Raw genomic sequence first — 26,963 nt, 5'->3', positions numbered from 1 at the left:
TACTGGGACCAGTCAATATGTTTAGACAGTTCCTATAGGCCCTCACTGCTCCTGACCCCATTTACACTTTTATATTTGCTGACATGGAGACCATAGTATAGAACCCTCTTCCTTGACACTGAGATGGCACTTGCTCTATTGCCCCTCACAGGAGGAGAGTGCCTGCCTCCTGGAGAAGAATCACTTTGAGAGAGTGGTCCCTGAAGGAGACTGGGAATGGGATATGTGTGAAGGGAGAGAGATGGAATCTACTCCAGTCTACCCTATGGAGAACCCTTGATGGATAATTTCTCAGACCCAACTGTCTGTTGTAATGGAGTCCCAATTTTGAGTGAAAAGTGCAAGGTGTCCTCCAAAAATACTGGAGGTAGAGGTGGGTGGGCAGATCTTGACCACGACATCAAAAGTAACCCTTAGCAGGGGGCTGGGAATAAGCAGAGGTCGTGGCAGTAGACATGGCTGAAAATTGAGGTCTCTGAATCCTCTGTTGTCTACGTGGGGGCTTGGCTAGGTGTTGATGGTGAAAACCTGTGGAGGGGGCAGCCTTGGTTTATACCTCTCTCTGCTGCTTCCTCCTCAGGGGTGAGGTGTAAATCCCCAAGGAGCGCATAGTCAACTTCAAGTCTTTCAGTGAGTGAAGGGACTCATCCATTTTCTTACTGAACAAATGCATGGTGTGTTCTGGACCTCCCTGGAGAGCCCCAAGGAGTGAAGCCAAGATTCCAGCCTCATGACTATGCCAGCAGCTAAGCCTCTGGATGCAGTGTCAGCTGCATCTACAGCAGCTTGCAGGGAAGTCTTAGTTACTAATTTGCCCTCCTCTAAGGGGAGACTGAAACTGGGCCCTGTCAGGGGGAATCAGCCAGCCTGGAATAACTGTTAAAGTCATATTTTGCTAACAAGGCCTGATACGGAATTGTAGACTTGCAGAAGAAAAGACCTTTCTCCCTAAAAGGCCCAACCTTTTGAGCACTTGTCTGCCAGGGTCGTCAGGGGTGCTGAGAACTTGCTTTCTCCACTGCCGCATGTACCACCATGGAGATGGGCACTCAGTGGGAGAAGAAAAAGTCAACCTCTTTGGCAGGGATGAAATAGCATCTCCTTGCCCTTTTAGGTATGAGGACACATGAGTCTGAGGTGTGCCAGACCTCTCTGGTTAGCTCCATGATTGCCTTTTAAACTGGGAATTCCACCTTGCTTGGACTTGTAGGCTACAGAATATCCAGGAGCCAATGTTGGGTGTCCTGGACCTCCTTCAAAGTTACCTGGAGGTCATTGGCTATCCCCTGTATTGCCTATAGTCATCCGGTAGAGATGGTGAGGATGGAGTGACAGCTTCATCTGGAGATGAGGCTGAGACTGCCATCAGTACCTGCAGATCCAGGACTATGTCCTTCTCCTCATACGCCATTGGATCTGGTGTGTGCCAAGTAGGAGAATTGTGGTATGTCTTATGAACTGATCAGGGGCCCTCATCCAGAGGGGTTCCCACGGTCTCAATAAGGCCAAAAGGAGAGACCAACTGGATATGAGGAACCCCACAGCACCAGTTACCAGTGGTGGGAAGTCATATCTTGGGAGAATGGTGCTCAGCTCTCCTTGACCGTTTATCAGGGCTCAGCTCTTCATGAGGAAATGACAAACCATCTGGAGCATCCGATGCACCCGAGTCTGACAACTGCTCTGTCTCCATTGGTAGGGCCTATGCTACCAGAGAACGGATGCTCCGGCCTGAGAGTGGGACAGAGGAGGTCTTCAGTGACACCAGTGCATCCTCCGGTGAAGCAATGTTTCTCAGAAGGACTGGGCCAGAGAGTAGAGGGTAAGGGAGGAAAATATCCTCTGGTGTAGTGTCAAAGTCCATATTACCCAGCATGCGAGGCATTCTGACAGACAGGGCTGACAGTTCTGACATGACCTAGGAAGTTGTAGCAAGGCAGTTCTTAGGAGGACGGGACGGTGTCAAAGAAGAATCATGTCCAGAACTCCCAGGTGGGGCTGGTTAGTGTCAGTCTTTGTGTTTTGGAGCTGGAGCCACCAATGGTACCAACGGATTCCTCTTTTTGCACGTTTTACCCTCCAAGTTGGGGTCTTTTGCAGTTCTAGATCCATCGGATCCGTATGCAAAGGCTCATCTGGCCTGGACAGGCTCAGGGAGGGTTCTTTTCTTTTATGGGCAGATCTGGATGGGGATCTGTCTTTACGATCATGAGAGTGCCCCTTATTCTCATGGGAAATCCAGCAAGAAGAGTCATTGGGCTTAGCAGCTGTAGACCCTGCTCCTAAACTTATGCTCAGAGGGGCACTGCTCATCTGATGGGACCAATGTACAAGGGGATCTCCCTGACCCAGATCAGAGTGAGGCTTCATAGCTTTCTTCATAAGGCATTTTCATAATCTAAGCTCACGAGCTCCATGAGTTTGTGGTGGAAAAGAGCAAACGATGCTGCACTTTGCAGGAATATGCATCTCTCCTAGACAGTAGAGACACTGCTGGTGTTCATCACTCACTGAGAAGGAGCGAGGGCAGGAGGCACAGTTCTTGAACACCAGAACCCTTGGCATAGTCCCAGGCTGCTGGGAGGGAATCCCCAGTAAGGGGGAGGGAAACTATCTATACTAAAAACTGTAAGTGTGCTAATATGAACTATAATCTACTTACAAATTTATTTACAGAGTAATAATAGTAAAAGCTGTAGAAATCTGTGGACAAAGGGATTCCAACTCAGGCCATGTGGTGGTACAAAGAAATTGGAGAGGCGTTGACCTTCATTTCTCTTATGCCCTTGGTCTGGAGCACATAGTGAGCTACTGATCATGTGCGAGCCAACAGATGCTTATGTTAGAATTTCTGCTCTGGTGCGTATGGCGCACCTGAGGACTCATTTGTGGAATATTCATAGGGACCAGCACTCAAAGAAGAATCTTGACATTTGGCACAGTAGCACATTATAGGCTGTTAAATATAGGGGCGGAGGAATCCAAATGTAATATTCAACCGTTCCACCAGGGGTCACCAAAAGGTCATCAATCTTTTTTATTGACTATCATCTGTCCAAGTACTCCTACACACATGTTAGAGGTAACAATGTACATGAATTAGACTAATTGCTTCTGTAAACTGGTGTGGCTGATATCACTTCATTCCATTTGATCCATGTTTTGAAAACAAATAAGGAGCACTGCCAGGAGGCTGAAAAACTACATAGATATGAATAAGGGATTAATGATTGAAAAAAGAGCCTCCTTGCATTTATTACAGGTGGCTCTCTTTGATTAATATAAGAAAGCTAAATAACATTGCAATATTTAGAAGTCAGAGCTCAGAGAGGGTGACTCAGGCACCCACACAGACAGCATTATTCACCTCAAGAGAAGACCACTATCAGCTACTGATAAATAACAATTCAAAGAAAGAAATATTAAGAGTTATGGGTAAGGGAGAGATGTTTTCAGATGAGATATCATTTGAAACAGCAATCAATCGAAGGAATGGAGAAAGGTGGCCAATACAGCAGGAGCTGCAAAGGAGAAGGCCCTTGCACCATTAGTGGCAAGGCTGTTCAAACATACAGGGCAAAGGCTAGTTCTAGTTACAAGGAGGTAGCTGAGGGTAGACGGTAGTTGCTTAAAATCCACTTGAGATTGTATGATGGATATCACAGCTTCTTCCCTATCCGTCCCCCTTAATCCAGTTTACATATGTTCTTGTTCTAGTCAGAAGGGCTGCATGTGGATAAAACACACGGTTGCAGAGAGATGCCCAGCATCAAAGCTTGTCACAAATCTCTTTTCTCACTTATGAACATGTTTGATTTTATTCTGATAAAAACCTCTGACTTCTGGGTGCTCTCCGTGTTCCTTTGTATGGGCAAGTACATCATGCACAAGACAGCTGTTGCTGTTTTTCAACTTTAATTAAATTGTATTTAATACTATACCGGAGAACATTCAGAATAATCACAGGTGAATAACTTCATCAGTTCCAACTACCAGGAAAATAGTTTTTTTGTTAATCAGCCTCAAATAGATTCGGGGAATGGAATTTTGCATTTTTAGTGTAAACCACTGCATTTTTTCCCCAAAGGTATTCACACGGAGAGCATTTTAATTTTCCACACTATAGCTATGTTGACCTTTGAGACCTTGCAAAGTAAAGTATTTATGATGCTGGGCTTTTTTATGGTATTGTTTCAATATTTTTTGTAACATTTGTATTTCTTCCTGATGTTTTTGGCATTAAAAATCACTCAAGCTGTGCTGAAATATAATGATATTCACTGAACCATAGTATGGAAGGATAATTCCGTTCAGCGAGGTTATTCTAGCTCATCATGTACACAAAAGCTTCAAAGAAAATGCAGGGGATTCTCAGTTCTTGACATGTGCACTATTCAGTCTCTCTCCTTTTTCTGAATAACTTGACCTAGAGAAGATTCACTTACATATAGAAATATGCAGCTTTGTCTGCAGAGCAAGCCAGACAGAACAAAGATCCAAGATGGTCTGATAAAAATAAAAATTATATTGTCTTCCTAGACACCCAATTTCTTTTAATTGTGATTATGGTAATCCCAGGTCTAAAAGAACCACCATTTCTATCTACTTAGAACAGTGCCAATTATCTAGTAAGAGTGCTCATCAGTTCCCAAGATGCTATAACCAAAGTTACAATAGGTCAATGCTCTAATTTTCCTCTGCACTGTGTTTTGCTTTACATTTATTTCTATCTTCTCTCTCCTCTACTACTATGCCTTCTCTTCTCTCTTTCTCTACCTTCTTGACTTCCCCTCTTTTTCCTCCTCCTCTTCCTTGCTGCTTTCAGTTGCACCTGTAGGAAAGCCACATGAGAGAAGTGAGATTTGCACTTCAACCTGAATTCAATGAGGTTTGTGGCCATTCTTTCCCCCTCCAGGAAGGAGTCCCAAAACTATAACCCTGTTGCCAAGAAAATCCTGCCTCTTGCTTTTATAAACTTTACCACTGCAGATGATAGCTTTGTAATTCCTGAGGAGGTGGGGGTCAAGAAGCTATATGTGTTCTGTGAGATATGCTGATCAATTCTATAGAGGTCCATGAAGTTTCCGACTGAAACCTTCCATCTGACTCATTATTCTGAGGGTCAGGGTGAGCTAGTGTTCCAAGTGGATACCAGGTTGATGAGCATTCAGCAGCTGATGTTGCTGAGGAGTCAATCGGCTGCATTTTGCACTAACACAAGCTTTCTTAACGTCAGTGTTCACAGGAGTAGTGAGCTGCAAAGGTCCAGCTTGGAGGTCACAAAGGCAGGGAGTTAAATTTGGCAAATCTCTATTGTTGGCTGAACCAAATTGCTGCAACTGAAGACCCTCAAATTCTAGAATATTTGAAAGCAGATCCAGGTCCCAATTTAGCAGCTTGAGCTCTTCTCTACTCTACACTATCACTACGTCTCTGAAAGTCAGACATCCATAAAAATCAAGTCTGAAGGTTATGTTAATACTAGCTTTCCATTCTCCTAGCAATCTCTGAAACAAGACTAGACAAATGCAGAGCACTTTCTGTCTTGGCACCATCTTCTATGCATTCGAGCTATGAATTATAATGGTGTGCTGTATTATACTGACCTTTTCAATACACTACATGTTGATTGGTTAGCTATTTTACATCAGCCCCGATTATCCTCTATACAATGCCATGAAACGGAGTGCAATTTCTGGCTAGTCAAAACACAGAATATCTAGAAAGTTAAAATAATGCAAAATGGTGATTCATTTCAAATATTACAACGTGTATAGATTGAAACATTTATAGTTCTGGCTAAAAATAAGAAAATATTACAGGAAATAAAGAAGAGGGAAACTTAATTCTGTCCCTAGCACAACTGGATATAGGTCATAAGCTCTGCATTCTGTCTAAGACATCACACCATAAAATATCAATGTCCACTAATGAACCAAGTTCTAGATAAGGAGTCACCCATGCACCTTTATATAGGGCACCATACATGATTAGAGCTCAGAAACAACAGAAAAGTAAATATTTAAGAGACCATTCATTGCATTTTGTTATGTTAATGAGGTCCGATTTCTGAAATATGTATTAATATGCAAGGAGAAAATGACTCATCTGTTTCCTGGTAGTTTGGAAGATTCACAGATTACAGATAAACACACAGATGGATAAAGTGATGTACCAGATGAAGCAATATAGACACCAAGACATTAAGGACAAAGCTGGTCAAACAATGGAACCAAATTTTCATAAACATTTGTTAAATTTTCACCCAGTTTTTTTTTTCATCTAAATTCAAAATTTCAATGAAAAATGTCAACACAATTTTGAATTTGACTTTGACTTGACTTTGGCCAAGACACTAAGGGTATGTCTACACAGCAAAAAAACCCTACATCAGCGAGTCTCAGAGCTCGGGTCTACAGATTTGGGCTCGTGCTACAGTGCTAAAAACAGCTGTGTAGATGTTTGGATTCAGGCTAGAGCTCAGGCTCTGAAACCCACCCCCTTCCTCTAGCCTCAGAGCCCAAGCCCGAATGGCTACACAGCTATTTTTAGCGCTGTAGTGCAAGCCCAAGTCTGTAGATCTGGGTCTCAGACTCACTGGAAGTGGGGGATGGTTTGCACTCTGAGTCCAGGCTTTGACTCAAGTTTGAGCCCAAGCTCCCCTTCCATCCACACATAAATCAGTCTACCTCTGGTCAGCAAGCACTCAGGATCCAAGTCCTAGAATCCTGCTAGGGGAGTGTGCCAGACCCCGAGTCTCATTGACTCTCGGGTCCAAGCCCTGTCATGCTGTAGTGAGGACGCAGCTCAAGCCACAAATGCGAGTCAGAAGACCTGCATAGTGCAGTATGGCATTAGCATGGCTGAGACACCCAGATCCAACAACTGTAAACCCAGGTTTACAATGCAGTGTGGATGTTCAAGAATGGGCTTAGAAACAAGGAGTCCAAACAATGCAGTAAAGACATATCCTTAGAGAAATGTATCTGTTTTTTCAGTTACCCTTATGAAATCATACTTACTTTACTGGTGTTGGTCAGCAAACCAGTTTGAGATCTTTAGGTGAAAGGCTCAAAAAATGAAAAGAATTATTGTATTGATTTTGGCTTTGCAATAATTATGAGGCATTTGCAACAAATTACATTGTTAAAAATGTAAAGAAAAACATTAACTGGGGTGGGACTGGAACTATGAAATAAGGTATCCGTTTAGACCCAATTTGAAGGCCTTTCATATGTAGATCTCCCATTAAATTTCCATGCATTCAGGACTGGACAATTTTGTATTTGATTACGGTATTTCTCACATTTCTAGTAAAGATGGTTCTGTTGTTGGTATGTTTGACATAGCTGAAGAACGGCTCATGAAAGATTTACTTATATTGGCAACAGCAGTTATGATTACTCTCACACTGGGGCTGGAAAGAACTTTTTAAAAATAGATTAACATTTGTAGAAGTGGATGTTATTAAAGGGCAATACTTATCCACAGTTACCACAACAGGGTATCTGAAAGCTCACAGTTATTCTCTAAGAGAAATATGGTAGCTCCAGTACTGCTGCGCTGTGTAGCCAACACTCACGTTTTTATTGCAAGACTCGTGATATCTGGCATTTTTCTTGCAACCTCAATTCCATGGTTCGAGAGATTATGTCAGAATCTCAGCTTTAGTTGCAGACAACAGCTGGAAAATGTGAACAGGAAAGGTTCAAAAACTAGAAAGCAAATGAAGAGAAACAAAAATGCATTATCTAAAATCTCAGGATTTTAAGCCAATTTAATTGTATTTTGGGGGCCATGAATCCTGAACATTTGGTGTTGGTAATATTGAGGATGGTACTATAACAGTTGATAAATACTGAGTTTTTAATGGTGACCCCTGTAGGGAACAAATTTTAAGTGTTCCTCAACATGCTGTATTTTGTATACGATTGTACAGCATAGTGACAACAATTACTTGAGCAAACTGAGATTTAAAGGGACAGGCTGAATTTGAACAGTGATCTTGAGTTCCCACCCATCTTTGTGTAACATGTCTTGGGTCTCTGTCTCTTTTGAAGACCATCCCCATCTTGTTAACTTTTCTGGATAACTCTAGCTAGCTCAACGAGTACAGGAAGTCCCTCCTGGGCAATCATGAACTAGGCAGGAAGTTCCTCCTCTCTGTGTGTTATACCTCAATAAACACATTCCTGTTCTAACTCTGAAATGGACATGTCTCTGTTTCTTTGACAACACAGAACCTTTAGTCTTCACAAGGACAATCCTTTTCTTCTACACCATAATCTGAAACGTAACTTTAGAGAATTCACTGAAAGAGGAACAGTTCAAGCTGAATCTTGTGTTTGGTTTTGGGTTTTTTTCCTATGGGGATATAGTTAGCTTGTTTTTGAAATGTGAAAAATGGTACTTATTATGCGGAGGAATAAGCTCACAGGTCACATGAACTACTTTCATAATTCATTTATAAGATTTGCTTTGTCACCGTTATTGACCCATTCGTTATGAGTACGATTACACCATGATATGAAGCTCCATCTCACCAGCAAATCTGTGCTATTATTTTTAGACTGAAATCTCATGGGCCACTTTGAATGTTTTCAAATCAGACCAAAGTCTGACATTGCACCAGTTAAAATTAACGAATCTGTGGCATTTCTCACGAAGACAAAATGTGCACAACCTGGGGATTTTGTAGGCTTAGAGTAAAATTTTCAAAAGGGCCTTAATGACTTTTTCAGGTAATTTAGGTGTTTAGAAGCCTAAATGTCATTGACTTTCCCTGTGACAGGCTCCTATGGTGTCTATGTTGCTTTTGAAACTGGGACTTAAACACTTTTTGTGGGGGGGGTCTAAATCTAACTGTCCTATTTGGTAGCCCCCATGAAATTATCTCTTTCACCCAGTGCATAGCTGTCTTGCATATCTGTGTTTAAAACCAACATCAAAACTGGCAGCCTTACTAACATTTGCTTCAGAGAGACCAAGGATTAAATGGACATGGAGGCGGAACTCTCCTCTCATTTGCAGGGATAGACCCCCTTAGAATATGTTGGCACCTTGGCAGAATAGGGAAGCTTGAACCACTGCTGCTCATGCTACACTTTTTCTGTGGATAAAAAGATGGCTTTGATTTTAACAGGCACCTTTTATGAATGCTCAGCTTGCTTAAAAATAAAAGTTCTATGCAACAATATTATAAAGCAACTTTTAAACCCAAAGTCTTATACTGCCTAAATGTCTTTTGTGTTTCTCAGGCTAAAATGTATCTTGAAAGCAGGTTTTCAAACTCTAATAGAGCGTATGTTGTCCGGTTTCTGCTCATTTACTTTGGAACGCCATCAGCTATGGAGTCACTGCTTTATGGGAATACTTGAAGAAGAACCCATATTGAAAGTTTTGTGATGATTGTTTTACTTTAGATTCATAAAGGGACTGAACAGCTGCAAACTTTATGAGATCTAATCTAAATACCTGCTCCTTGTATTTCTGTGCTGGGAGATATTTATATTATCTATTCTGCTCTACACTAACCATCAGGCTGAATGCTCCCCGGAGCTCTGCTGACTCAAAATAATGACTTGTAGGGGAGCTCTAATGACAGAACAAGGGGCAATTATAGACACAGCATGAGGCTTGGAATAACTGTGTGATGTATTTTGTGCAGTTGATTGACCTCATGTTCAAGTTCTTCACTATTGTAGATATGGCCTATGCCTCAGGGTATATGGCTTGTTAATTTCAATATAAGAAGACAGAACAGATTAGATCAAATCAGATCGCTCAGAGAAAAACAAAGCAGCAACTATGAAAGCAGGATAAGTGATAGCGAGATGTGGGGGCTCTGAAAGAAAAATAATCCTTTGATTGGCTTCAGAGGACAGAATGGGAAGTTATAAGGATCCAGATTATTCATTATTCTTTTTTCTTTTGATAGTCAGAAAGGCTGCTCTCAGGAACTTTTAAAAGTCAGTATAAGCTTACTTTAAAAAAGGAGAACGTTTCTGTGAGAATCAGTCCTTGGACTGTAACATTTCAGAGCAAAACCATCTGACAGTCCCTCTCTCAGGCCAGGGTTGCCAGCAGTTCCATGTAATAAAGCCTGTCTCTTATTTAAATAAAAAATTTCCTGTCCAATACTAGATCAGTACAAGACAGCTTTTATCCACTATTTCAGAGCTGCCAGGCCCGGAAAGGTCCAGAACGGCACTCCGGCACCTGAAATGCAGCAAGGAACTGTGCTCCAGCACTTCACTTTGCAAATTGTCACTGTTTGCCAACTTGATCTGGGTGCATGCATGGGATTGCAGCACCACTCAAATTTTGCCTGGCCACCCCTCTACCTGGCATGCAGCACCCAGAGCTGGAGAACTCCGAGGTTGAAGAGACAGGATTTGCCCCCAGAGGCTCAAGTCAAGACTGGGGACATCTGACATCTGTACCTTCTTTTTGAAATATACTGTGTTGACAGTTCCTACCTCTCTCCTAATCTTGTCATTCTGAAATACATCCCTGCTGTGATATAATTCACTGGCTGACATAGAGGACAGCTTTTCTGATGGGCTGTTTATAATCCTGACTCCAAATATTTTTGCTTTAAAAAAGGACAGAAAACTGTTGGTATACCTCCCTACCCCATCAATATTAGTCAAATCAACATAAATTCTCCTATGTGACTATGAACAAAATTACAAAGCCAATCTAAGCATATAATGATATTGCACATTTATAATGATATAGCTTGGAAAACACTATTCAACAGCTGACACATGCATTTCCCAGAAATGTTCCTTTGATTCTGAATTGGTTGAATAGGGAGTTCAAACCCAGCACTTGTGTTGGTGAGGACTATTTATGAGCAGTATCATCCATCCACCTTCAGCAATCATTGTCAACATGGATGCTACTTGCAGGTATAAATCCAGGGAAAGCAATAAGAACAATCCAGTTACAAGTCAGTGTCCCAAAGTGGAAATTCAAGCTTGATCATGCAAATACATACATACATCCATAACTTTATTGTATGAGAAGAGCCACTGTTGCAGGGTCATGCGTGATTCTGCATTTGTAGAATCAAGACTAAAGTTGGCTTCATATTCAAGTTCTAATGACCACGTTTTCAATAATATGTGTCCATGTTTTGATACATTTCAATTTGTGTACATTAATATTAAGATTTTATTTACAAATTTGGTATTACTCGCACATAATCATGGCCAGGTAGGTACTTAGCTGGCCAAGTGTGCTTTCAAATATCCAGTTTGCACAGAGTCATGGTATTTGCCACACAAATTGGGTATGCACAACTGTAAGTACACAAATGCGTGCACATATTTTTGAACAGCTCTCGCTAAATGGACACTCTCAGGTTAAATGTGGCCTAAAATGTAGATACTGGAAGAATAAACGCTTATAAAGCTAAATCCAGCACATATGTTTCCATGAAATTAATTTTAAAAATCCAATGGAATTTTTACCACATACACATTTTTTTCTGCAGCAACAATGCAGTGCATCTAATCAGAAATTGACTAGAAGCAAAATTGAAACTGACTACTTTATTTTCATGGTCCAAAACCAAACAAGCAGCATGAGTATTGGAAAGTAAATTAGATTTTTAATGATCTATTTAAAGAGCTCAAGTATTAAAAGTATCGGAGGAAAGAAAATAGTTGGGGATTTTAACAAATAAATGTTAAGCTAATAATGTATATATAAAGTTAAAAGCTTGAAATGCTATTAGAATAGGAGTACTTGTGGCACCTTAGAGACTAACAAATTGATTAGAGCATAAGCTTTCGTGGGCTACAGCCCACTTCATTGGATGCATAGAATGGAACATATAGTAAGATATATATATAGATATATATATATAGATATATAGATATATACACACATACAGATAAGCTGGAAGTTACCATACAAACTGTGAGAGGCTAATTAGTTAAGATGAGCTATTATCAGCCGGAGAAAAAAACTTTTGTAGTGATAATCAAGATGGCCCATTTAGACAATTGACAAGAAGGTGTGAGGGTACGTAACTTAAAGAAATAGCTCATAGGACCTAATCACTTTAGCCACGCCACCAGGGACTCGTTCACCTGCACATCTACCAATGTGATATATGCCATCATGTGACAGCAATGCCCCTCTGCCATGTACATTGGCCAAACCTGACAGTTTCTACGCAAAAGAATAAATGGACACAAATCTGACATCAGGAATCATAACATTCAAAAACTGGTAGGAGAACACTTCAACCTCTCTGGCCACTCAGTAAAAGATTTAAGGGTGGCAATTTTGCACCAGAAAAGCTTCAAAAACAGACTCCAAGGAGAAACTGCTAAGCTTGAATTAATATGCAAACTAGATACCATTAACTTGGGTTTGAATAGAGACTGGAAGTGGCTGGGTCATTACACATATTGAATCCTTTTCCTTAAGTACCCTCACACCTTCTTGTCAACTGTCTAAATGGGCCATCTTATTTATCACTACAAAAGTTTTTTCCTCCTGCTGATAATAGCTCATCTTAACTAATTACCCTCTCACAGTTTGTATGGTAACTTCCAACTTATCTGTATGTGTGTATATATATATATATATATATATATATGTATATATCTTTCTTACAATATGTTCCGTTCTATGCATCCGATGAAGTGGGCTGTAGCCCACGAAAGCTTATGCTCTAATAAATTTGTTAGTCTCTAAGGCGCCACAAGTTAAGCCATTATGCAAGGTAACCTATTTCCCCTTGTTTTTTCCTACCCCCCACCCCCCCAGACGTTCTTGTTAAACCCTGGATTTGTGCTGGAAATGGCCCACCTTGATTATCATACACATTGTAAGGAGAGTGGTCACTTTAGATAAGCTATTACCAGCAGGAGAGTGGGTTTGTGTGTGTGTTGGCGGGGGGGGGGGGGGGGTGAGAAAACCTGGATTTGTGCTGGAAATGGCCCAACTTGATTATCATACGCATTGTAAGGAGAGTGATCACTTTAGATAAGCTATTACCAGCAGGAGAGTGGGGTGGGAGGAGGTATTTTTTCATGCTTTGTGTGTATATAAAAAATCTTCTACACTTTCCACAGTATGCATCCGATGAAGTGAGCTGTAGTTCACGAAAGCTTATGCTCAAATAAATTGGTTAGTGTCTAAGGTGCCACAAGTACTCCTTTTCTTTTTGCGAATACAGACTAACACGGCTGTTACTCTGAAACCTGTCATTATGCAAGGCACTGCATTTAGCCGTATGGAGTGGAAATCTATCAACTGCATGAAAAAACTTGTACAGATACAGACAGACATCATCTTCCTTTCCAAATGCACAAAGATGGACATCGTACCAAAAGGACTGAAGGTAAAAAATCCATTACAATCTACATACCACACAGACTATGCTGACAGCTTGTGCCACACGCTCTCAAAGAAACTGCGGAATCACCTGATCAACATCCTCTACAGCAAACAGGCAAAGATTAAGAATGAGCTCTCAAAAATGGATACTCTCATAAAAAACCAACCTTCCACACAAACTTCCTCGTGGCTGGACTTTACTAAAACTAGACAAGCCATTTACAACACACACTTTGCTTCTCTACAAAAGAAAAAGGACACTAAACTTTCTAAACTACTACATGCCACAAGGGGCCACAGCAATGGTTCCCTCAACCCACCCAGCAATATTGTTAACCTATCCAACTATACTCTCAGCCCAGCAGAAGCAGCTGTCCTATCTCGGGGCCTCTCCTTCTGCCCCTCCGCCCCCACGAACATGATACAGTTCTGTGGTGATCTAGAATCCTATTTTCGACGTCTCCGACTCAAGGAATATTTCCAACATACCTCTGAACAACATACTAATCCACACAGACCTCCCTACCAACACTACAAAAAGAAGGATTCTAGGTGGACTCCTCCTGAAGGTCGAAACAGCAGACTGGACCTCTACATAGAGTGCTTCCGCCGACGTGCAGGGGCTGAAATTGTGGAAAAGCAGCATCACTTGCCCCATAACCTCAGCCACGTGGAACACAATGCCATCCACAGCCTCAGAAACAATTCTGACATCATAATCAAAAAGGCTGACAAAGGAGGTGCTGTTGTCATCATGAATAGGTCGGAATATGAACAAGAGGCTGCTCGGCAGCTCTCCAACACCACTTTCTACAAGCCATTACCCTCTGATCCCACTGAGAGTTACCAAAAGAAACTACAGCATTTGCTCAAGAAACTCCCTGAAAAAGCACAAGATCAAATCTGCACAGACACACCCCTGGAACCCCGACCTGGGATATTCTATCTACTACCCAAGATCCATAAACCTGGAAATCCTGGGCGCCCCATCTTCTCAGGCATTGGCACCCTGACAGCAGGATTGTCTGGCTATGTAGACTCCCTCCTCAGGCCCTACACTACCAGCACTCCCAGCTACCTTCGAGACACCACTGACTTCCTGAGGAAATTACAATCCATCGGTGATCTTCCTGATAACACCATCCTGGCCACTATGGATGTAGAAGCCCTCTACACCAACATTCCACACAAAGATGGACTACAAGCCGTCAAGAACACTATCGCCGATAATGTCACGGCTAACCTGGTGGCTGAACTTTGTGACTTTGTCCTTACCCATAACTATTTTACATTTGGGTACAATGTATACCTTCAGATCAGCGGCACTGCTATGGGTACCCGCATGGCCCCACAGTATGCCAACATTTTTATGGCTGACTGAGAACAACGCTTCCTCAGCTCTCGTCCCCTAACGCCCCTACTCTACTTGCGCTATATTGATGACATCTTCATCATCTGGACCCATGGAAAAGAAGCCCTTGAGGAATTCCACCATGATTTCAACAATTTCCATCCCACCATCAACCTCAGCCTGGTCCAGTCCACACAAGAGATCCACTTCCTGGACACTACAGTGCTAATAAATGATGGTCACATAAACACCACCCTATACCAGAAACCTACTGACCGTTATTCCTACCTACATGCCTCCAGCTTTCACCCTGACCACACCACACGATCCATCGTCTACAGCCAAGCTCTGCGATACAACCGCATTTGCTCCAACCCCTCAGACAGAGACAAACACCGACAAGAGCTCTATCAAGCATTCTTACAACTACAATACCCACTTGCGGAAGTGAAGAAACAGATTGATAGAGCCAGAAGAGTTCCCAGAAGTCTCCTACTACAGGACAGGCTTAACAAAGAAAATAACAGAACGCCACTAGCCGTCACCTTCAGCCCCCAACTAAAACCCCTCCAACGCATTATTAAGGATCTACAACCTATCCTGAAGGATGACCCAACACTCTCACAAATCCTGGGAGACAGGCCAGTCCTTGCCTACAGACAGCCCCCCAACCTGAAGCAAATACTCACCAGCAACCACATACCACACAACAGAACCACTAACCCAGGAACCTATCCTTGCAACAAAGCCCGTTGCCAACTGTGCCCACATATCTATTCAGGGGACACCATCACAGGGCCTAATAACATCAGCCACACTATCAGAGGCTCGTTCACCTGCACATCCACCAATGTGATATATGTCATCATGTGCCAGCAATGCCCCTCTGCCATGTACATTGGTCAAACTGGACAGTCTCTACGTAAAAGAATAAATGGACACAAATCAGATGTCAAGAATGATAACATTCATAAACTAGTCGGAGAACACTTCAATCTCTCTGGTCACGCGATTACAGACATGAAAGTTGTGATATTACAACAAAAAAACTTCAAATCCAGACTCCAGTGAGAAACTGTTGAATTGGAATTCATTTGCAAATTTGATACAATTAACTTAGGCTTGAATAGAGACTGGGAGTGGCTAAGTCATTATGCAAGGTAACCTATTTCCCCTTGTTTTTTCCTACTCCCCCCCCCCAGACGTTCTTGTTAAACCCTGGACTTGTGCTGGAAATGGCCCACCTTGATTATCATACACATTGTAAGGAGAGTGATCACTTTAGATAAGCTATTACCAGCAGCAGAGTGGGGTGGGAGGAGGTATTTTTTCATGCTTTGTGTGTATATAAAAAGATCTTCTACACTTTCCACAGTATGCATCCGACGAAGTGAGCTGTAGCTCACGAAAGCTTATGCTCAAATAAATTGGTTAGTCTCTAAGGTGCCACAAGTACTCCTTTTCCTGTTCTTTTTGCGGATACAGACTAACACGGCTGCTACTCTGAAACCTGAAATGCTATTGTTAACCGTAAAATAACATAGTTTAATTCAACAATTTTAAAAGATTTGACCGTCTTAGTTATAACCTGCACTCACGATCCCAGCAAAAATTTAGGAATAAATTATTTAAACATCTAAGATACAATTTGATATTTCCCCTTTTCTTGGAGTGCAACAGGGTAAAAACTCCCTTTGTGCAACAGATGATGGGTTTTTTGGGGTGGGGGGGGTTTGAGCGAGAGTGTGCTCTGTTGCTCTGTACCTGAACCTCCGTGAAGAATCTTCATCCTAAGCAGGGCAGCTCAATGGCAGCACTCAAAGGCATGAAATCCTAGTTAATTAAACCATTAGAGAGCATGTGCTAAGTTTGTTAACTAGAGAAATTAAATGCAGATGTACATTAAATCTAGTTTCTGGTTTTCCAATATGACAAGGATCCTAGCGAGTTTAGTCTGTGGGTGGTTGTGTGAGAAATAGCCAGGGACAGTCTCTTTCCAGAAACATTGCTTTGTAATTTGGGTCTGTGGACTTGCACATATAGGAAGGAGAATGTATATCTCCATAGGCTTAAAATCTAGAAAACAGCATCTTGCATTATCATCCTAAAACTCTACCAAAGATAGCCACAGTATCAAAATGATCCATGGTATGTGCATAGCATAGAATAGTGCATATCTATCTATCTGTCCACACACACACACAGTATAAGAGAGTATATATTTGCTAGAACCTTCCAAGGGATCATGCTCTATTACACAACATTGGAAAGTCAATTTAATGCTTGTGAAAGGTAACTGTAGCAGGGCGAGTACTCACCGCCGTGGTGCCTCCTGCTGATTACCTTGGGAATTAGCTCTTTTCCCACCCCGGAGCGCCGCCTGCTGGCTGGTGTCTCGCCTGTCGCAGGCCCCGTGTCCCTCCCGGACCCCGGTGCCCCTTACCTTGGGGTACTGCCCCGTAGCAGCGCCCCACACTCTGGGTCTCCCTTTCTCGGGGGAACCCCAATCCCCTATACCCACCTTGCCTCAGTGGCTACTGCCAGTCATCATCTAGCTCCCTCTCTCTGGGGCAAACTGCAGTCTGTAATGGCCACTCATCACTGGCAAGGGGGTTGGACCAGCTGCCTCTGCCTATCTCTGGGCTGCACCTCTGCAGTCCCAGTACCTCCGTGGGCCTTTAACAAGGCCTCAGCCTGGGGAGTTGCCCTTCCCCAGCACTGCTCTGCTTGAGGTACCCTTGAGGCAGCTAGGCCCTTTCACTCAAGGGCTGGAGTGAGACTAACCTCCCTTAATTGGAGGTGGAGTGACAGAAGTAGCATTTACACAGTACACAGGGAAAACTTGCCACATGCTGTCCAACGTATGAATCTCAGTTCTGCTCCAGAGCAATCACTTTGAGAATCAGAGAACAGTTCAGTTTTCAGGCAACTTGGCTGGGTCTGTCAATCAGTGCAGACTGATAGAGCTGGGAAAGTATGATATGCACATAATACCACTATGAACTCTGGACTAAAACTACCAATATTTAAAATATATTATTGATGTATGTATGTATTTATTGTAAGCCTACACAGCAGGGTGGGCATTGTATAAATAAAAAGAAATACGAATAATAAATCATTTTCAAATAAGCTACCAAAAAGCTGAGAGATGACAACTTCCAGTTACTCTCTCCTAGGCCAAATTCAAACCAGTGACAAGCAGGAAAGTCACGGACCCTGCTCAGAGTTCTCCTCAGCCACTTTGATCACCATTTTATCATCCGAAAGGCTGTGCAGATATTCTGGATATTCTATACATTACTTACAAAAATTAACTGCATGAAAAGAACATTCAGGTTGCACAATGGAAAGCTCAGAAGTCAGGAAACGGTGACAAAGATCAGGCTGCGGGTGCATACTCAGCTCTTCTGGAACCCTGCCTCATGCAGGGTGCAGGCTGGACGGCGCTCACCAAAGGAGGCAACTATGAAATATTTCATTTTATCCTCAATGCCCAGTGAGTGGCCCCATATCTCATTACTGCACACCAGCCAAATCCTGCTCAGCATACAGAAGGGTTTTTCTTTCTTTATAGAGCTGCGACACCTCTGCCTGCCCCTGACTCCATCAGGCTCCCCGGCCTGACCCTGGGGGACAGTGTGAAGAATCTCCAGGAGTCAGGGCAGCGGCTGCTTTGTTTTGTTCCAGACAAACTGAAAGGAAACATTTAGATCTTTCTTCAGACTTACTGTTCTGTGGGAAATTTTGAATCTTCTCATTTTCATTCCATTCATTACTCAATGTATGGTTCCATTTAAATTCTGAGTTCCAACCAGCTCCCCGGGAGCTCAGGATGCAGTTTTCCCTTTTTTACTGATGGATAAATGAAGCACCGAGAGATGAAGAGGTTTGCCCACGGTCACACAGCAAGTCTGTGGCAGAGCCAGGAAAAGAAAGACACTAACTGCAGTGCCTTAGTGGCATGTTAATTCTTCCAGTGGATTCCTGTCCCATTCACTACACACCATACATGTTCTGCAGTGAGAGCTGTATCCAAAGGCTGTTGAAGTCAGTGGAAAAAGTCCCATTGACTTTAATAGGTTGTGAAAAAATTGGGTTTGTTTAGTCTGGAAAAGAGAAGACTGAGAGGGGACATGATAAGAGTTTTCAAGTACATAAAAGGTTGTTACAAGGAGGAGGGAGAAAAATTGTTCTTCTTAACCTCTGAGGATAGGACACGAAGCAATGGGCTTAAATTGCAGCAAGGGCAGTTTAGGTTGGGCATTAGGAAAAACTTCCTAACTGTCAGAGCAGTTAAGCACTGGAATAAATTGCCTAGGGAGGTTGTGGAATCTCCATCACTGGGGATTTCTAAGAGCAAGTTAAACAAACACCTGTCAGGAATGGTCTAGATAATATTTAGTCCTGTCTTGAGTGCAGAGGACTGGACTAGATGACCTCTCGAGGTCGCATCCAGTTCTCTGATTCTCTGATTCTCTGACCAGGCTCTGAATGACAAAAAGGTGCAATGGACACCATCACATTCACAAAATACCATACAATACGTGAAGTTCCAGGGTGCTCGGGACTCTAAACCATTCACTATACAGCTATGCCTAATTCACTTTCCATCATGAAAACTGGATGAGGCAAAGGTCCTCCCAAGGAAAAGCAGCATGATATCATGGAATAAAATACTTTATTTTTTGAGTGCTTTGCTTTGTAACCTATAGATATTTTTAATGGAGTTTCCTACATCTTTAAAAAAAAATGAAGAAGGAAAAAAATTCCACCATGTTTAACTGTTTGCTAGACAGCAGCAGAATGCCCCATACTGTCTGGTATGTGCAACTGATCAGACAGGAACCATGCAAACTCATCTATATACAGCTGGTCATTTCAAAACATTTCCAATTTTGAATTTTTGGATGAAAAACTGACCAATTTTTGGTGCACATTTTAGCCAAAAATGCATTCTGTTTCTTTTAACAAACTTCAGAGCTGATCAAAACATATAAACTTTTGAAACATTTTAATAAGAGGATACATTTTTCAAGTAAATTTTCAGTAATTTCTCCCCCATTTTTAACTACCTCTACTTCTCCATAACATAAAAGAAGGTAGGCCTGTTTTGAAGCTTGTCTCCTACTCTGCACATCTCCACTAAGCATAAAGAGATACATAGCACCACCTACAAACTTTCCTAAACTAAGCACACATGTCCAGAACAAATAGAAGGCTGGCAGACCACTGGAGATTGTGTCACAAAATCCAATACATAAGCACACAGAATATTTTTGAAATTTCCCATAACTTTGACAAATCACTATCAGTTTCTAATCAGCTGAACAAAAGGCACATCTGCAACTAGGAACTACCTACCTACCAATTTGAAGTTTGTACTGTCTACCACCTTCCTGCTAGATCTGTTTAACAACATTACAAACATTTTTATTCAGTTATACTGGAAAGCCCATAATTTTTTCACTTTAATGGAAAATGGATGAAGACAGTTTAGATTGAATCTCCCCTCCCTCCAAAAAAAAAAAAAAAGGGTATTCCCTGACTGCGAAATGTCAGCCAGGAAGATGTAACACTAAAAAAGTTCTAAGAAACAGAAAAATGACCCCTTAGAATGGAAATGCTTGTTCGTCCTTAGCTATAGGTGTCACTGTATACTTCACGTATAAAACATCTCTGAAAAGAAAGGGTGCACTTTAGTGAGTAGTCCCTGCAATCAGGCTCAATTCTCCCCTCTTCTACTTGACAGAGGAGAAAGGGGGGCTATGGTCATATCTCCCCGATCCAGTGGTGGCTCAGTCCTGGTATCAGTTACAGCACTTTAGGAGCTCCTCTAATTTACTATGCTGACATAAGGTTCCTCCTCATCCCCTCAATACCCCAATACATTGCTTACATCAAGTGAGAGTGAGGTGACTGGTGTTGAAGCTGCCTGAGCAAATTTTATGCCAATGAGGAGTTTCCCTCACCTAGGAGAATTTCCCTCTGGCCATTTACAACTAGAATCCAGCCTCTTTTCACTGGTGCACAAATAAGAATCTGGCCCACAGTCTTGGATCCAGGCAAAACTCCCACTGATCTAAGAGAAACCAAGTGGCGGTGTTTGGCCAGCTTGTTGGGGAGACAAGGTTGTTGAGAAAGGGATGTCTCCATGCTAGTTCTGTAAGTGAACAGTATGTGGCCCAGGTCAAGATGGGGGCTCTTAACCAAGAGAGCCCGAATTGCAGCCCTCCAGACTGGAGCGCTGGGAGAAGACCCAAACCCAGTTTGACCCCTGGGCGTTTTCGGGTGGCAAAAGGGCATGGGCAGCATGAACCTTCCCACATGCGGCGTGTGAGTGCTATCGACCACCCCCGACCTAAAGGAGGGCGTGAAACTGGAAGGGCCTGGTGTAATTCCCACCAAGGAACGGGAGAGATGCTGGGGCATCCATGGGAACGTTGATGGCTTCAAACTTCCCCAGGTCACCAGCTAAAGTGACCCCGCTCAGTTCGGTCTCGAAGGGGGGAGAGATGTGACGAAGCGGGACTGTTCTTAATGTTTCCCCTGAATATTGTGGGGGTGCCTCAGTTTCCCCTACGCAGTTCTTAAGTATCTAGGTGGTGGGATCTGATCTCTGCAGAGCCCTAGAGGGCAGGTGTGTGCATGGGTCTGGACACAGAGAATGGCAGACACCCTGTTTCCTGGCAACTGATGGCCTGGCCCTTCCCCCCTGCAAGGTGAGAGCTAAAGGGTTGGAGAACAAAGGAATCAGGTGACCTCCTGGCCTGGGAAAGGGACAAAGCCCAGAGGAAGAGGGGCTGGAGAGAGTTGCAGTTTGGGGCTGGCTGGGGACATGGAGTGAAGTGAAGACGGGGTTGTCTGCCTCACTGCCCCCCAGAATGGACCCGGCTGAGGGGTCCTGTTCTCTGCACCTACAAGCTCCGTGTTAGCCCATGTCCCTGTGGTCTAATAAACCTTCTGTTTTACTGGCTGGCTGAGAGTCACGTCTGTCTGCGAAGTTGGGGTGCAGGACCCTCTGGCTTCCCCAGGACCCCGCCTGGGCGGACTGGCTGTGGGAAGCGCATGGAGGGGCAGAGGATGCTGAATGCTCCGAGGTCAGACCCAGGAAGGTGGAAGCTGTGTGAGCTTTTTGCCCTGCAGACAGTCTGCTTACAGAGAGGAGACTTCCCCAGAGTCCTGGAGACTGGCTATGTAGGGAGCAGTTCCAGAGTATCGCCCAGGGACTCCGTGACAAAGGTATAAATCATTCTGGGATTTTTCTGCTTAAAGGGGGCTATAGAAATGAAATGTTAATTATTGTTAATTACTAAACATTGTTAACATCTATCATGATCTAGAGGTTTATCTGATAAATTCTCTTGCTGTTGTTTTTTGTTTCTTTTTATAAGAGGATTGATTGATTTATTGACTTGTATAATAGCAATTACATAGATAAACTGTACAATGCTGCGGTCTGAGACTGGATTTCTTTTTATCCCTATCATGAGAATGTCAGCGAGGCTATTTCTCTTATTGTAAAGGTCAATTTCTGATTACAATGTGGATTTAAAACAAAATAATTTAATGAGACATATCCCAAAGATATTAAATCCTTTTTACCTCTGATGGGCCACTTTGTTCACTAATGTGACATATGCTGCAACATGCTACCTAAAATGACCTTTCTTACAGTTAATGAGGATAAGATCTCGTTATGTACAACTTTATTTATGTCAACACTGACTGAAGATTAATGTGAAAAAATGCCTTTGACTGTGGGTTTAAAGTCTGCTTTTTCTCTGCTTTCCTCCATGAAGCTTGTCTTTGGTCAGTTTCATCTACTCAGTTACAATGCTAATGCGCTTCCCCCCCCCAGCCCAAGTTGCAACTTCAAAGCGCTGTCTACACAGTTATTTTTAGAACGCTAGTGCCAGCCCCACTAGCCCAAGTCTGTCAACCCATGCTGGAAGGCTCGCTGCCATCGGCTGTGTAGACATAACCTGAGTGACAGCAGAACCACTCTTCAGCCACTGCTCAGCTCTGGAGCAGCTCTGCACAGGAAGAGCTTCCCACTTCACAGGGGAGAATGGCTGGCAAATCCACAGGCACCGAATCGCCAGATCTAGGTCTGCTCGTCTCTCTCAAAGCTTTGTGTGGCGAGGTACGGAGAGCACCCACAGAGCTGCGTTCCAGGGTGGGAGTACGATCCAGATCCTGCCCATTCTCTGTTCAGCAGTATGTGCCCCTTATTACATTTATGCAACCCGTGTCCCCAGAGCATCCTTCCCAATATGCTTGTGATGGAGAGGGCAATATTTTTAATTCTGTGGCTAATTTCTATCAGCATGTGCTGTTGGTTATGCAGGTAGGTCCAGAATTTCAGAACTGCTTTCCCTTTTTAATGTGGGTGCAGTTTTGCAGTCTCGTTTTTGTGCCTACTACTAATGATCTCTCCACACAAATCCTTTTACTTTGACATTACATACCCACTGCAATCTACCTGCATGCTATCAACTGCAGAATCAGAGCCTTGATTTATAGAGGCCATCAGGTATGTAGAAGGTTAAACTGAAAGATCTATGATCACGTTAGACTGCATGCACAATATAGGCATAGCCACAAGAGAACATATAAAATGCCAGGACATCACCGCCAGATACAATGGACAGCCATACAGTGGAGCAATTAATAATGGACATATAGCTGCGAAAAGGCTGGGTTAAATCCTAAATCAGGCCAATACATTGCCCAAATAGAGGGACAAATCTTGATCTCCTTACTAAGCAAGTCGCACAACTGATTTAAAGAGGTCTGTTTAAACAGGAGAGGGGAGCAGGATTTGGTCCGAGAGGTTTAAGGGCCCAGTATACTCTCATCTTTCTGCAATCCAGCTCCTAGCAAACCAAGAGTGCTGCGTCACCACCTCTGTGCACTGTTTCAGCTAAGCGAACAGGAAAAAAACACTGCTTGTACATTTCCGTACAGCTGCCAATGGGGAAAATCTGACAGGCATAATGTTACAAAATTCCTTCACAACACTATTACAACACCAGTGTCCTGACACTCACCATTGTTGCTGCCATGGAGTACGGTTGTGTGGCTGCTGTTTTTTTCAGTCCAATCTTTGGTAACCCAGTGGATTTGTTCCAGTGTCATTGTGGTGCCATGAGCTCAGCTTCTCGAGTCAACATCACAGAGGTGAGAGGTACACTGACACTTGAAAATAACACCAGATCATTGTAAGATCCAGCCCCCTCTGTGAGAAATCTCCCCCCTGGTGGGGCTTGAACTGAGAAACCTCAGATCCTCAGAGTCCTGCCTCTTGAGCTAAAGAAAAATCTCCCTCATCAGGCATCAGGCACCCTCTGTGAACTCTCCTGCGGCTAGAGGGTATCAACATTAAACCTGCAAGCAAAAAACAAATAGAGAAAGATGTTAATGAAAGGTGTAATTAGAGGAGAAAGAGTTTGTCTTTGCCAACTACCCCACTACCCATTTGGCTATTTCCAAAGAAAATTGCATTTAAAAATTAGAAAAGAAATCAACCATCTCCACTAATACATCCCCTTTGTTTCTTTAGAAGGTGACTGAGTTCACTTGTTGTTCCTAAGGATGGCTGGAAGAGGTCTAGGAAGGCAGAAGGCAATAACAAGGCAGTGACCTCTGTGTTGCTTTATAGATTCACAACAAAGCATCATTATTGACATGATTTTAAAGAGTTTTCTGAGGCTCAGAATACAGTTGCTGTAAAGAATAAAAAACAAACACCCCTTTGAGAACAACAGTTGGCATCCAAGGTGACTTGTCTCCCAAACAGGTATGTACTTGTTTTCACTCATTTGAAATTAGCCATCATTTATCCAGGTTTGTTTAGTAGGTCCTTAATGGCGTTGCCTCCATCGATGAACAAAAAAGAAATCATGGCAAATATAAAATGTAAAATAGTACGTTTAACTTCTTTTGCCCTTCAGCAAATCTGAGCCCTTAAGGGCTGAAAAAAACTTTAAAAATAAAAAGTAACAGCACTCTTGATAAAAACTATGCATTTCAGTGGATTCTAGATTCAAGATACGGGAACAGCAATGCCTTTGCTACCCTTCCCCACACACACACACACACAAACACTGAGATCATATTGTATAACAAACTTACTTAACTGCAGCATCTGGGTAAAAATAAATTGTGTAACCAGCAAGGATGTTAAAAATGGATATTAGTGACACACAAAGAGAAAAGCCACTGCAAATGGCTTGTCACAATGCTTTGTCACTCACTGTGGTCTTATGCTGATTGCGGGACTGGGAGACAGAGCTCCTGGGGTCTATTCTGGACACTGCAAATTACGCTGGGCGTTCAATCAAAGGCAAATCCTGCCCCTGCCGCCTCAATAACAGAGGATCCCCTGGCAGTGGAACTGAAGGGTTTCCAAGATATAGGGGAGTGGTTAGAAATAAGAGGGTTCTTGCACAGGACTTCCACTCCCTATGGGTTGTAGTAAGAAGAGAGCCTGAGACATAACCCCTTGTATCAGAGGCCTGGTATGAGGCAGGACCTGCTCACAGAATCTGGCAAGAACATGGCTGATATTGCAGAAATACACATTCCTAAGAAGTGCTAGTCACAGAGTGCTCATGCAAACACATCCTCATATAAAGTGGTACCAGAACATCCGGATATCAAGGGCGGTACAAAAACATTCCCCAAGGATAACAAGAACATAGCGACCCCTCCTAAAAGATAAGGTCAGGATGACAGTATGTAATAGAGATGTTTTAATTGAACCAACATGTACGAGATGGGTGATAACTAGCGACATCACGTGGCAGTAACTAACTTTGTCAAAGGGGCAGTACTAACTTGTTCGTATCGGGTATAAAGATGCATCTCAGAGGGAGTATCTTTGTCTGGCCTTAGGGAGGAATGGAAAGTCCTGCCATTCACTGGTACAGCGGTCTGGTAGAGTCTGCGGGATACTAGTACCATGCTTTGTTGACAATAAACCTGGCTGGGTGCCTTTGTCCCTTAATGGATCTTGTGGTCATTAGGTGGTTCGCTTGAGGTCTGCCGTGCCAGCTGTCTGCACAGGACTGGGGTGGCACACAAGGGGAACACACATGCAGCCAAACATCTATCAACATCTAACCACATGGGTAGTATAGAGCCTTGCTACACACGGACTTTCTGCACAACAAGGGAGAAATACAGGGTAGGACCAAAGGATTCTGCCCACACACTGGGCTGAGTAATGAGCTGTGGAGGCTACTTGAACCATTGAACTATGTGACCCAGAAAAGGGGTACACAGTGTACAGGGATCCCCTGGATACTCCAAAAGCTAGTCACAATGAAAGTCTGTGTCACACTGGATATCATAACCATTGAGAGAGAGATATGTATGGAAAATATGTGAGGAATTATGGATATATGCTGAAAATTCTGCCCTGTACATCTGTAGTTAAAAGCAGGCCACTCAAAGGAAGCATCTCTTGAGACACACTCCTCCAGACTGGGGATGGAAGGCACGGATCTCCAGGGTGGACCATTGTATATTATATGTTATTCAGTAGGAGTCTACTTGCATTCTAAGTCATTGTAATGAAGAGCTAGTGGAGACTTCAGATGGAAATTACCAGGAAGAAGTAAACAGTGGCAGGCCGACCGTACTTTGAGGTGAACATCAACAGTCTGTTTGGGCATATTTGAGGGTGCAAAAAGACAAAGCATTCTTTCAATCTGTGAGGACAAGCTGGTAAAGAAAGCTGGAGAAAGAACTTGGGGTAAGCTATCTTGTAGGCGATAGGGCACGCCTTGTTAGTTAATTTTAGTCTTTAGAGAGCATGTCATGATGTTGTTTTATATGTAACAATTTGTTCCCATCTCTCACAATGATTTTTATTTGAATCACTATTCTTCCTTAAATACATTTCCTTTTGTTTTATATTGAGCTCCAGTGCTCTGTGTGATACAGGACGGGTGGTCTAAGGTTAAACTGGGGTACACTGTTCCTTTGGGAGCAGACGATCGGACATTTCTGTGGGTATCCAGTGATCAGGGACTATTCAAAGGGGACACTTTGAAGGGACTTGGGAGCTGGGGTGCACCTGGGTACATCTGTTGTTCAACCTGCAGGACAAAGACAGGGCTGGTGTAGCCCAGAGCAGAGTGCCTGAGTAGCTGACAGGCTGGTTGTGTTAGGGAGCTAAGACCCAGCTAGTACAGGCAAGACTTCCTTATACTGGAGGCAGGTAATAATAAGGTGATTCACGGTG

At 42.9% G+C, this 26,963-nt stretch overlaps 1 protein-coding gene across 1 annotated transcript in view; it reads right to left on the bottom strand.

The window, feature by feature from the left end:
* LOC141992064 (zinc finger and SCAN domain-containing protein 32-like) overlaps positions 1 to 23,866 on the bottom strand; it is a 532,457-nt gene extending 508,591 nt beyond the window's left edge. Inside the window, exon 1 of the mRNA XM_074960666.1 lies at positions 23,764 to 23,866. The gene's annotated coding sequence lies outside the window, so the exon portion shown is untranslated. The remainder of the gene's footprint in view (positions 1 to 23,763) is intronic.
* Between the last annotated feature and the right edge of the window lie 3,097 nt (positions 23,867 to 26,963).

This window comes from Natator depressus, chromosome 8 (assembly GCF_965152275.1).
Source record: "Natator depressus isolate rNatDep1 chromosome 8, rNatDep2.hap1, whole genome shotgun sequence".
In the NCBI taxonomy this organism is placed as follows: domain Eukaryota; kingdom Metazoa; phylum Chordata; order Testudines; family Cheloniidae; genus Natator; species Natator depressus.
The sequence above is the reverse complement of the archived record's forward strand: the minus strand, read 5'-3'. Positions and strand labels throughout refer to the sequence as shown.